At 52.1% G+C, this 13125-nt stretch overlaps 7 pseudogenes across 3 annotated transcripts, besides 3 other annotated features; all 7 read left to right on the top strand.

The window, feature by feature from the left end:
* The first annotated feature begins 3 nt into the window (after nucleotides 1-3).
* On the top strand, nucleotides 4-1965 carry GL50803_0050247 (annotated as a pseudogene). The gene has a single exon.
* Nucleotides 4-1965: a sequence feature (pVSP).
* An 89-nt stretch (nucleotides 1966-2054) lies between these two features.
* On the top strand, nucleotides 2055-3780 carry GL50803_0050245 (pVSP; annotated as a pseudogene; the record flags this gene model as incomplete).
* Nucleotides 3781-3839: 59 nt separating this feature from the next.
* GL50803_0050244 lies at nucleotides 3840-5597 on the top strand (annotated as a pseudogene). The gene has a single exon.
* Nucleotides 3840-5597: a sequence feature (pVSP).
* Nucleotides 5598-5656: 59 nt separating this feature from the next.
* On the top strand, nucleotides 5657-7501 carry GL50803_0050243 (annotated as a pseudogene). The gene has a single exon.
* Nucleotides 5657-7501: a sequence feature (pVSP).
* Nucleotides 7502-7590: 89 nt separating this feature from the next.
* On the top strand, nucleotides 7591-9318 carry GL50803_0050242 (pVSP; annotated as a pseudogene; the record flags this gene model as incomplete).
* Nucleotides 9319-9407: 89 nt separating this feature from the next.
* Nucleotides 9408-11264, top strand: GL50803_0050241 (pVSP; annotated as a pseudogene; the record flags this gene model as incomplete).
* An 89-nt stretch (nucleotides 11265-11353) lies between these two features.
* Nucleotides 11354-13081, top strand: GL50803_0050240 (pVSP; annotated as a pseudogene; the record flags this gene model as incomplete).
* Between the last annotated feature and the right edge of the window lie 44 nt (nucleotides 13082-13125).

Below are 13125 nucleotides of genomic sequence, written 5' to 3'. Positions count from 1 at the left end.
TGAATGCTGTACAGTGATAGTGATAGTGCTATGTGGTGTGGGGGTGATAGTGATAGTATGAGACTCCTCTTCATGGGCGGGTGCTACAACAAGGATGCACACCCTGGCAGTGAGATATGCACAAAGGCTGAGGGAGGACTGTGCACTGCTTGTAATACAGCTAACGGCCTGTTCAAGAACCCAGTTACACCATCAGAGAAGGGTAGTGAGTGCATCTTGTGCTCCGATACTATAGATAGAAACGGGGTCATGGGAGTCGCTGGATGCTCAGAATGCTCCCACACGGGCACTAGCGGACCGGCCACATGCACTGTCTGCCAAGATGGATACATTAAGAAGGGTGATGCATGTGAGAAGTGTGATCAGTCCTGTCTGACCTGCGATGGAAGTGGTCCGAATCATTGCACATCGTGTCCAGAGGGGAAGTACCTGAAGACTGACAAGTCATGCGTGAATAATAATGGATGCACTGGAAACACTTATGCTGACCCGGAGTCGGGGAAGTGCCTTCCTTGCAACACGATAGATCAAGCATGTACCCAGTGTGAGGTTGATTCGACTACCAAGAAGCCGAAGTGCACTAACTGCGGTGGTCAGAAGATGGTGAAGACGGCCATCGATGGCACGACAACCTGTGTCGATGCAAATGGGTGCGCAACAAGTAACGTTGACGGATCCCACTTTCTAAATGATGGTAGCACCAAGTGCATATTGTGTAGTGATGATAGTGAAAGTTTAGAAGCTAATAAAGGGACGCCTGGGTGTAAAACATGTAAGAAGAACGGAGCCAAGCCGACCTGCTCGGAGTGCCTCGACGGATATTACAATAGTGGAAATGGTGGTACGGTTACATGTGAAGCCTGTGGTGCCAACTGTGCCACCTGCACTCAAGCTGGCAATGATAAGTGCACTAAATGCAAGCCTGGATTCTTCATGAAAGGCAATGGTCCTACTGGTGAGTGCGTTGCTTGTGATAATGCACAGGGGGGCATCGATGGGTGTGCCGAGTGCACAAAGGAGTCTACAGGACCTCTCAAGTGCACAAAGTGCAAGCCTAACAGGAAGCCCGCTGGAACCTCAGACAACTATACATGCACAGAGAAGACCTGCGAGGACCCCACGGCTTGTGGGGGGACAGCTGGCTCTTGTGATGCCATCGTAATAGATGATCAGGGCACCACAAAGCACTACTGTTCCTATTGTGGAGATAGTTCACAAGCTCCTATAGATGGTCTCTGTGCTAGTGAGGCTCAAAAGGCTGGGAATACTTGTGCTAATGGTGTATGTACACAGTGCACCAACAACTACTTCCTATACATGGGTGGCTGTTATAGCACTCAGAAGGCTCCTGGTAGCTTCATGTGCAAGACAGCAGGTAATACTGGGATCTGCACAGAAGCAGCCAACAATAGGTACTTCGTAGTGCCTGGTGCATCCAACACTGATCAGTCTGTGTTGGCTTGTAGCAACCCCCTAGGCACACTGACAGGCACTGGTGATACTGCTAAGGCATATGTGGGAGTAGATGGCTGCTCAGCATGTACAGCCCCGACACAGCTAGAGGCTCCTGGCATGGCCCCCGCCACGTGCACAGCGTGTAGCGGCAACAACAAGCCCAACCTGGCTGGGAGCGGGTGCTTCGCATGTACCGTTAGTGGATGTTCGCACTGTGGAGCAGGCGATAAGTGCGAGGGCTGTACCAGTAAAGACCAGAGGCCCAGCCTGGACGGCTCCCAGTGCATCGCCTGCAGTATCGACGGGTGCGTCAGGTGCAGCGAGGAGAACAAGTGCGGCCAGTGCAGTGATGGGTACAGACTAGAGGGTGGCAGGTGCGTGTCCTCTGGCGCCAACAGGAGCGGGCTCTCCGCGGGGGCCATCGCGGGGATCTCCGTGGCTGTGGTCGCCGTCGTGGGGGGCCTCGTCGGCTTCCTCTGCTGGTGGTTCGTGTGTAGAGGGAAGGCGTGACTTAGGTAGTGAATGCTATGAGTGATGATAATGGGTGATAATGTGTGATAGAGGGTGATAATGGGTGATAGTGTGTGATAGTATGATAGTGGAGTGAGATATGTACAAAGGCTGAGGGAGGAGTGTGCACTACTTGTAAGGCAGATAACGGCCTGTTCAAGAACCCTGCTGCAACACCAGAGAAGGGTAGTGAGTGCATCCTCTGTCATGATATCAAGGGAGCAGATGGATATACGGGGGTGGCTAACTGCGCACAGTGTCAGGCACCACAGAGTGCAGGACCTGTCACATGTACTGCCTGTCAAGATGGGTTCGTTAAGAAGGACAGTGCATGTGTGAAGTGCGGAGAGGGCTGCTCTGCCTGCTCAGCTGATACTCCGACTCAGTGTACCGCCTGCGTTGAGGGGAAGTTCCTGAAGGCTGACAAGTGTGTGGATGCTAATCAATGTGACAATGGTAAGTATGCAGACCCAAAAACAGGCCAATGCAAGGCCTGCACGGACACAAGTGTCAATGAATGTGCTACGTGTGCATACAGCGACACTCTTCAGAAGCCTGTGTGCACTGGGTGTAATAGTGGAGGAAACCTGCTTCTTAAGGTGAACCCCGATGGGTCAGCGACGTGTGTTGCGGAGGCAGAGTGCACAAGTGGCAATACGCACTTCCTTGAACAATCTCCAAAAGCTTGTGTTCCATGTGGTGATACTAAAAATGGTGGGATTCTAGGTTGTGATACCTGCTCCTCTAAAACTACATGTACAAAGTGCCTCGATGGATATTACAATAGTGCAAGTGGTAATACCGCTACATGCACAGCCTGTGGTGAGAACTGTGCCACCTGTGCTAAGGATACAAAAGACCAATGCACGACCTGCAAGCAAGGGTACTTCTTGAAGGATAGCTCCTCTGGTGAGTGCATCTCATGTAGTGATACAGCAAATGGTGGCCGCGATGGGTGCAGTGCATGCTCTAACAGTGGTGGATTCAAATGTACTGACTGTAAGCCTAACTATAAGAAACAGCTTAATGGAGATGCAGGGGATGACTATACGTGTACAAAGACCTGTGAAGATGAGACTGCATGCGGGGGGACAGCAGGGGCCTGCGACGCCATCGTGGTCGGCAACGACGGCAGCATGCTCTCTTACTGTTCAAAGTGTGTTGGCGCCGGCTATGGCCCCATTAATGGGAAGTGCACCAATGCACTTGCAGGTAATACCTGCGCCGATGGTGTATGTACGCGGTGCACCAACAACTACTTCCTCTATATGGGTGGCTGTTATAAAGCAACAGAGGTGCCTGGTAGCCTCATGTGCTCCGAAGCAACAACAGCTGGTGTCTGTACTACTCCCAATGCCAATGATAGGTACTTCGTAGTCCCAGAAGCAAAGGCTACTGATCAGTCTGTACTAGCCTGTGGCAACCCCCTAGGCACACTAGTAGACCCTCAAGGTACTGCTAAGGCATACGTGGGGGTGGATGGCTGCTCACAGTGCACAGCCCCAACAGCTCTGACTGAGGGTGGTATGGCTGCTGCTGTGTGTACCTCCTGTGACAGTGATAAAAGCCCAACAAGGATGGCAGTGGGTGTGTAGTATGCTCTGACACCACTGCAAGAGCTGTGTGATGGATGATGTGTGTGGGGAGTGCAGCGATGGATACAGCATAGAGGGTGATAAGTGTGTGTCCTCTGGCAGTAATAGGAGCGGCCTCCGCACGGGGGCCATCGCGGGCATTGCCGTCGCCGTGGTCGCTGTCGTGGGGGGCCTCGTGGGCTTCCTCTGCTGGTGGTTCGTGTGTAGGGGGAAGGCGTGACTTAGGTAGTGAATGCTGTACAGTGTGTGATAGTGTGTGATAGAGGGTGATAGTGGAGTATGATATGCACAGCAGCCAAGGATGGAGTGTGCACTGCTTGTAAGACAGATAACCAGTACATATTCCAGAACAGGGCAGAGAAGGTGACCCCTGGTGGGGAGTGCATCCTGTGCCATGATGCCACGGGAGCGAATGAGAACAAAGGAGTGGCTAACTGCCTCAAGTGCACGGAACCAAGTGGTAGTCCAGGAGCTGCCACGTGTACAGAGTGTCAAGCAGGGTACTATAAAGATGGTAACGGTGCATGTGTCAAATGTCATACCGACTGCGAGACGTGTAGTGGAACCGGTCAGAATGCATGCACCCTCTGCGTAGCGGGGAAGTACCTGAAGGGGACTGATTGTGTCGTAGCTGGCTCATGCACAGGCACACACTATACTGACGAAGCTACCAGAACGTGCAAGGAATGTAGTACGATAGATCCCAGCTGTACCCAGTGTGAAGTTGATTCGACTACCAAGAAGCCGAAGTGCAGTAAGTGTGGCGATGATGGAACCAAGATCCCCAGGACGACCCTTGATGGAACCTCGACCTGCGTGGCGAAGAACTACGCCGGGTGTCAAGGAGCTGATAACGGTCTCTTTATGACCGAGGACAACGTGTGTCGTTTGTGCAGTGATCCCGCAGCGTCGGATTCAGAACAAAAGAACAAAGGCATTGCTGGCTGTAAGGCTTGCACGAAGACAGCGAGTGCCAATCCAGCCTGCACAGAATGCCTGGAGGGATACATCGAGAACAGAAGCGGGGGCTTTACATGCGATCCGTGCGCTCCAGGCTGTGCGACATGCTCCAAGAAGGAAGATCCGAGTAAGTGCCTGACATGTAAGCAAGGGTACTTCTTGAAGGATAGCTCCTCTGGTGAGTGCATCTCATGTAGTGACACAACCAAAGGTGGCATCGAGGGGTGTGCCGAGTGCACAAATAGTGGCACATTTAAGTGCACAAAATGCAAGGTGAACTACAGACCCAGTGGAGAACCTTCAACTGGGGTCACATGTACAAAGGCCTGTGAAGATGATACTGCGTGTGGTGGGACAGCAGGGGCCTGCGATGCTATAGTGATCGACAATGATGGAGTAGAGCATCATTACTGTTCCTATTGTGGGGATAGCAGTAAGTATCCTATAGATGGTCTCTGTGCTAGTGAGGCTCAAAGTAATACTTGTAACAACCATGTCTGTGAGTCTTGTACTACAGGGTACTTTATGTATATGAATGGTTGTTACAAGGTTAATACAGAACCAGGTAGCCTCATGTGCAAGACATCAAGTAAGGAGGGTGTCTGTACAGAAGCAGCCAACAATAGATACTTCCTGGTTCCGGGGGCAACCAATGCTCAGCAGTCCGTGTTGGCATGTAGTAACCCCCTAGGCACATCAACAGGCACTGATAGTGCTGCTAAGGCATATGTGGGAATAGATGGCTGTTCAGCATGTACAGCCCCAGCAGGTCTGTCTGATGGTGGTATGACCCCCGCTGTGTGCACCTCCTGTGACAGTGATAAAAAGCCCAACAAGGATGGCAGTGGGTGTGTAGTATGCTCTGACACCAACTGCAAGAGCTGTGTGATGGACGGTGTGTGTGGGGAGTGCAACAGTGGCTTCAGTCTAGACAATGGTAAGTGTGTGTCCTCTGGCGCCAACAGGAGCGGGCTCTCCACGGGGGCCATCGCGGGGATCTCCGTCGCTGTGGTCGCTGTCGTGGGGGGCCTCGTGGGCTTCCTCTGCTGGTGGTTCGTGTGTAGGGGGAAGGCGTGACTTAGGTAGTGAATGCTGTACAGTGTGTGATAGTGTGTGATAGAGGGTGATAGTGGAGTATGATATGCACAGCAGCCAAGGATGGAGTGTGCACTGCTTGTAAGACAGATAACCAGTACATATTCCAGAATGGGGCAGAGAAGGTGACCCCTGGTAATGAGTGCATACTCTGTCATGATGCCACGGGAGCAGATGGGTATACGGGGGTGGCTAACTGCGCCACATGCACCAAGTCAGATAGTAATAAGGGGGCAGCCACGTGTACTGCCTGTCAAGCAGGGTACTACAAGGACTTTCAGGCATGTAGCAAGTGTGATGGTACTTGTCTGACCTGTGAGACATCGGCGGCCCAGTGCACATCGTGTCCAGAGGGGAAGTACTTGAAGGGTGATAAGACTTGCGTAACTAGTGATCAATGCACGAGCACCGTTTATCCAGACCCAGAGTCTGGAACGTGCAAGGAATGCAGTACGATAGATCAAGCATGTACTACCTGTAAGTACAATGCGACTGTCAGTAAGCCCCAGTGCACCGCCTGTAATAACAATAAGAAGGTGAAGACGGCCATCGATGGCACCACGACATGCGTCGATATAAGCTCTGGCTGCGAGGATGCTGATCACTTCAAGGCAGATGGTGATGCTGCGTGTGTCTTGTGCAGCGATACCAGCGGATCAGACCCAAAGAACAAAGGCATTGCTGGCTGTAAGGCTTGCACGAAGACAGCAAGTGCCAATCCAACCTGCTCAGAGTGCTTAGCTGGATACTACAGTAGTGGTAGTGGTACGGTTACATGCGCAGCCTGTGGTGATAATTGTGCCACCTGCACTCAAACTGGCAATAATCAGTGTACTAAATGCAAGCCTGGATTCTTCATGAAAGGCAGTGGTCCTACTGGTGAGTGCGTTGCTTGTGATAATGCACAGGGGGGCATCGATGGATGTGCAACGTGCACCTTCTCTGGCTCGTTGACCTGCAACTCCTGTAAGCCCAACTACAAGCAAAACGGTACCCCTTCAACTGGGGTCACATGTACAAAGACCTGCGAGGATACAACGGCTTGCGGTGGTACCTCTGGCGCCTGTGATGCCATGATAATAGATGATCAGGGCACCACAAAGCACTATTGTTCTTACTGTGGAGAGGCTAATAAGTTCCCTATTGATGGTATATGTACTAGTGATAATAATAAGAAAGGAACTAATACCTGTGACAGTCATACATGTACACAGTGTGCTCAAGGGTACTTCTTATATATGGGAGGCTGTTATAAGGTTGGTCAAGAACCAGGTAGCTTCATGTGCAAGGCATCAAGTAGTAATGGGATATGCACAGAGGCAGCAAGTAATAAGTACTTCCTGGTCCCAGGGGCATCCAACACTGATCAGTCCGTGTTGGCTTGTAGCAACCCCCTAGGCACACTGACAGGCACTGGTGATACTGCTAAGGCATATGTGGGAGTAGATGGCTGCTCAGCATGTACAGCCCCGACACAGCTAGAGGCTCCTGGCATGGCCCCCGCCACGTGCACAGCGTGTAGCGGCAACAACAAGCCCAACCTGGCTGGGAGCGGGTGCTTCGCATGTACCGTTAGTGGATGTTCGCACTGTGGAGCAGGCGATAAGTGCGAGGGCTGTACCAGTAAAGACCAGAGGCCCAGCCTGGACGGCTCCCAGTGCATCGCCTGCAGTATCGACGGGTGCGTCAGGTGCAGCGAGGAGAACAAGTGCGGCCAGTGCAGTGATGGGTACAGACTAGAGGGTGGCAGGTGCGTGTCCTCTGGCGCCAACAGGAGCGGGCTCTCCGCGGGGGCCATCGCGGGGATCTCCGTGGCTGTGGTCGCTGTCGTGGGGGGCCTCGTGGGCTTCCTCTGCTGGTGGTTCGTGTGTAGAGGGAAGGCGTGACTTAGGTAGTGAATGCTATGAGTGATGATAATGGGTGATAATGTGTGATAGAGGGTGATAATGGGTGATAGTGTGTGATAGTATGATAGTGGAGTGAGATATGTACAAAGGCTGAGGGAGGAGTGTGCACTACTTGTAAGGCAGATAACGGCCTGTTCAAGAACCCTGCTGCAACACCAGAGAAGGGTAGTGAGTGCATCCTCTGTCATGATATCAAGGGAGCAGATGGATATACGGGGGTGGCTAACTGCGCACAGTGTCAGGCACCACAGAGTGCAGGACCTGTCACATGTACTGCCTGTCAAGATGGGTTCGTTAAGAAGGACAGTGCATGTGTGAAGTGCGGAGAGGGCTGCTCTGCCTGCTCAGCTGATACTCCGACTCAGTGTACCGCCTGCGTTGAGGGGAAGTTCCTGAAGGCTGACAAGTGTGTGGATGCTAATCAATGTGACAATGGTAAGTATGCAGACCCAAAAACAGGCCAATGCAAGGCCTGCACGGACACAAGTGTCAATGAATGTGCTACGTGTGCATACAGCGACACTCTTCAGAAGCCTGTGTGCACTGGGTGTAATAGTGGAGGAAACCTGCTTCTTAAGGTGAACCCCGATGGGTCAGCGACGTGTGTTGCGGAGGCAGAGTGCACAAGTGGCAATACGCACTTCCTTGAACAATCTCCAAAAGCTTGTGTTCCATGTGGTGATACTAAAAATGGTGGGATTCTAGGTTGTGATACCTGCTCCTCTAAAACTACATGTACAAAGTGCCTCGATGGATATTACAATAGTGCAAGTGGTAATACCGCTACATGCACAGCCTGTGGTGAGAACTGTGCCACCTGTGCTAAGGATACAAAAGACCAATGCACGACCTGCAAGCAAGGGTACTTCTTGAAGGATAGCTCCTCTGGTGAGTGCATCTCATGTAGTGATACAGCAAATGGTGGCCGCGATGGGTGCAGTGCATGCTCTAACAGTGGTGGATTCAAATGTACTGACTGTAAGCCTAACTATAAGAAACAGCTTAATGGAGATGCAGGGGATGACTATACGTGTACAAAGACCTGTGAAGATGAGACTGCATGCGGGGGGACAGCAGGGGCCTGCGACGCCATCGTGGTCGGCAACGACGGCAGCATGCTCTCTTACTGTTCAAAGTGTGTTGGCGCCGGCTATGGCCCCATTAATGGGAAGTGCACCAATGCACTTGCAGGTAATACCTGCGCCGATGGTGTATGTACGCGGTGCACCAACAACTACTTCCTCTATATGGGTGGCTGTTATAAAGCAACAGAGGTGCCTGGTAGCCTCATGTGCTCCGAAGCAACAACAGCTGGTGTCTGTACTACTCCCAATGCCAATGATAGGTACTTCGTAGTCCCAGAAGCAAAGGCTACTGATCAGTCTGTACTAGCCTGTGGCAACCCCCTAGGCACACTAGTAGACCCTCAAGGTACTGCTAAGGCATACGTGGGGGTGGATGGCTGCTCACAGTGCACAGCCCCAACAGCTCTGACTGAGGGTGGTATGGCTGCTGCTGTGTGTACCTCCTGTGACAGTGATAGGAAGCCCAACAGGGACGGCAGTGGGTGTGTCCTGTGCTCTGTGGGTGGTTGTAAGAGCTGTGTGGTGGACGGTGTGTGTGGGGAGTGCAACAGTGGCTTCAGTCTAGACAATGGTAAGTGTGTGTCCTCTGGCGCCAACAGGAGCGGGCTCTCCACGGGGGCCATCGCGGGGATCTCCGTCGCTGTCATCGCTGTCGTGGGGGGCCTCGTGGGCTTCCTCTGCTGGTGGTTCGTGTGTAGAGGGAAGGCGTGACTTAGGTAGTGAATGCTATGAGTGATGATAATGGGTGATAATGTGTGATAGAGGGTGATAATGGGTGATAGTGTGTGATAGTATGATAGTGGAGTGAGATATGTACAAAGGCTGAGGGAGGAGTGTGCACTGAGTGTAATACAGCTAACGGCCTGTTCAAGAACCCGGCTGCAACACCAGAGAAGGGAAGGGAGTGCATACTGTGCTCCGATATCAATGGAGCAGATGGATATACGGGGGTGGCTAACTGCGCACAGTGTACCAAGTCAGACAGTAGTACAGGACCTGCCACGTGTAGTACCTGCAGAGATGGATACTACATGGACTCTCAGGCATGTACCAAATGTAATGACAACTGTGCCACATGTACCGGGGCCGGTCAGAATCAGTGTTCATCTTGTAAAGCGGGCTTCTATCTGAAGTCAGACGGGTCGTGCTCAAAAACCTGCGATAATAACCAGTACCCCGACCCAAGCACCGGCAAGTGCACAGCCTGTAACGGTGCAGCAGAGCAGGGGGGCATACCAGAGTGCACTGCTTGCACGTACGATGCAAAGCTACAGAAGCCGGTATGCAGTGACTGCGGTAATAAGAAGGTAAAGACAGAGCTGGATGGAACGACAACCTGTGTTGATATGAGCTCTGGATGTGTGGATGAGAATCACTTCAAGGCAGACGATGACTCAGCCTGTTATCTATGTGGTGATATTAGTGGAAATAATGAGAATACAAACAAGGGTGTTGCCGATTGCAACAAATGCACCAAGGAGGCAGGTACCAAAACAACGTGCTCTGAATGCCTATCGGGTCGTTTTCTTGAGACTAATACTTGTACGAAGAAATGCGCTGATACCTGTGCAAAGTGTACTGCTGAAACTGACATTAACAAATGTACTGAATGCATGCCGGGATACTTCCTAAAAACCGAGGGTGTAACAAAGGAGTGCGTCCCTTGTAGTGACACAGCCAAAGGTGGCATCGATGGATGCAGTGTCTGCTCGAATGATGGCAATACTTTCAAGTGCACCGATTGTAAGCCCAACTATCGCAAGCAGAGCGATAGCAGTCCTGGCTCTGTCACATGTACCAAGACTTGTGAGGATCCTACAGCTTGTGGTGGTACCTCTGGAGCTTGCGATGCCATGATAATAGATGATAAGGGCAATGCAAAGCACTATTGTTCATACTGTGGAGAGACCAATAAGTTCCCTATCGATGGTATATGTAATAGTGATGCTCAAAGTAATACTTGTAACAACCATGTCTGTACATCATGTACTACGGGGTACTTCCTATACATGGGTGGCTGTTATAGTGTATCAGCTCAGCCTGGCAACTATATGTGCAAGACAGCAGATAGTAGTGGGATATGCACAGAGGCGGCCAACAATAGGTACTTCCTGGTCCCAGGGGCATCCAACACTGATCAGTCCGTGTTGGCTTGTAGCAACCCCCTAGGCACACTGACAGGCACTGGTGATACTGCTAAGGCATATGTGGGAGTAGATGGCTGCTCAGCATGTACAGCCCCGACACAGCTAGAGGCTCCTGGCATGGCCCCCGCCACGTGCACAGCGTGTAGCGGCAACAACAAGCCCAACCTGGCTGGGAGCGGGTGCTTCGCATGTACCGTTAGTGGATGTTCGCACTGTGGAGCAGGCGATAAGTGCGAGGGCTGTACCAGTAAAGACCAGAGGCCCAGCCTGGACGGCTCCCAGTGCATCGCCTGCAGTATCGACGGGTGCGTCAGGTGCAGCGAGGAGAACAAGTGCGGCCAGTGCAGTGATGGGTACAGACTAGAGGGTGGCAGGTGCGTGTCCTCTGGCGCCAACAGGAGCGGGCTCTCCGCGGGGGCCATCGCGGGGATCTCCGTGGCTGTGGTCGCTGTCGTGGGGGGCCTCGTGGGCTTCCTCTGCTGGTGGTTCGTGTGTAGAGGGAAGGCGTGACTTAGGTAGTGAATGCTATGAGTGATGATAATGGGTGATAATGTGTGATAGAGGGTGATAATGGGTGATAGCGTGTGATAGTATGATAGTGGAGTGAGATATGTACAAAGGCTGAGGGAGGAGTGTGCACTGAGTGTAATACAGCTAACGGCCTGTTCAAGAACCCGGCTGCAACACCAGAGAAGGGTAGTGAGTGCATCCTCTGTCATGATATCAAGGGAGCAGATGGATATACGGGGGTGGCTAACTGCGCACAGTGTCAGGCACCACAGAGTGCAGGACCTGTCACATGTACTGCCTGTCAAGATGGGTTCGTTAAGAAGGACAGTGCATGTGTGAAGTGCGGAGAGGGCTGCTCTGCCTGCTCAGCTGATACTCCGACTCAGTGTACCGCCTGCGTTGAGGGGAAGTTCCTGAAGGCTGACAAGTGTGTGGATGCTAATCAATGTGACAATGGTAAGTATGCAGACCCAAAAACAGGCCAATGCAAGGCCTGCACGGACACAAGTGTCAATGAATGTGCTACGTGTGCATACAGCGACACTCTTCAGAAGCCTGTGTGCACTGGGTGTAATAGTGGAGGAAACCTGCTTCTTAAGGTGAACCCCGATGGGTCAGCGACGTGTGTTGCGGAGGCAGAGTGCACAAGTGGCAATACGCACTTCCTTGAACAATCTCCAAAAGCTTGTGTTCCATGTGGTGATACTAAAAATGGTGGGATTCTAGGTTGTGATACCTGCTCCTCTAAAACTACATGTACAAAGTGCCTCGATGGATATTACAATAGTGCAAGTGGTAATACCGCTACATGCACAGCCTGTGGTGAGAACTGTGCCACCTGTGCTAAGGATACAAAAGACCAATGCACGACCTGCAAGCAAGGGTACTTCTTGAAGGATAGCTCCTCTGGTGAGTGCATCTCATGTAGTGATACAGCAAATGGTGGCCGCGATGGGTGCAGTGCATGCTCTAACAGTGGTGGATTCAAATGTACTGACTGTAAGCCTAACTATAAGAAACAGCTTAATGGAGATGCAGGGGATGACTATACGTGTACAAAGACCTGTGAAGATGAGACTGCATGCGGGGGGACAGCAGGGGCCTGCGACGCCATCGTGGTCGGCAACGACGGCAGCATGCTCTCTTACTGTTCAAAGTGTGTTGGCGCCGGCTATGGCCCCATTAATGGGAAGTGCACCAATGCACTTGCAGGTAATACCTGCGCCGATGGTGTATGTACGCGGTGCACCAACAACTACTTCCTCTATATGGGTGGCTGTTATAAAGCAACAGAGGTGCCTGGTAGCCTCATGTGCTCCGAAGCAACAACAGCTGGTGTCTGTACTACTCCCAATGCCAATGATAGGTACTTCGTAGTCCCAGAAGCAAAGGCTACTGATCAGTCTGTACTAGCCTGTGGCAACCCCCTAGGCACACTAGTAGACCCTCAAGGTACTGCTAAGGCATACGTGGGGGTGGATGGCTGCTCACAGTGCACAGCCCCAACAGCTCTGACTGAGGGTGGTATGGCTGCTGCTGTGTGTACCTCCTGTGACAGTGATAGGAAGCCCAACAGGGACGGCAGTGGGTGTGTCCTGTGCTCTGTGGGTGGTTGTAAGAGCTGTGTGGTGGACGGTGTGTGTGGGGAGTGCAACAGTGGCTTCAGTCTAGACAATGGTAAGTGTGTGTCCTCTGGCGCCAACAGGAGCGGGCTCTCCGCGGGGGCCATCGCGGGGATCTCCGTGGCTGTGGTCGCTGTCGTGGGGGGCCTCGTGGGCTTCCTCTGCTGGTGGTTCGTGTGTAGAGGGAAGGCGTGACTTAGGTAGTGAATGCTATGAGTGATGATAATGGGTGATAATGT

Source organism: Giardia intestinalis, chromosome 4 (assembly GCF_000002435.2).
Source record: "Giardia intestinalis strain WB C6 chromosome 4, whole genome shotgun sequence".
Lineage (NCBI taxonomy): Eukaryota > Fornicata > Diplomonadida > Hexamitidae > Giardia > Giardia duodenalis.
Note: the sequence above shows the minus strand (reverse complement) of the source record. Positions and strands in the feature narration are given on the sequence as shown.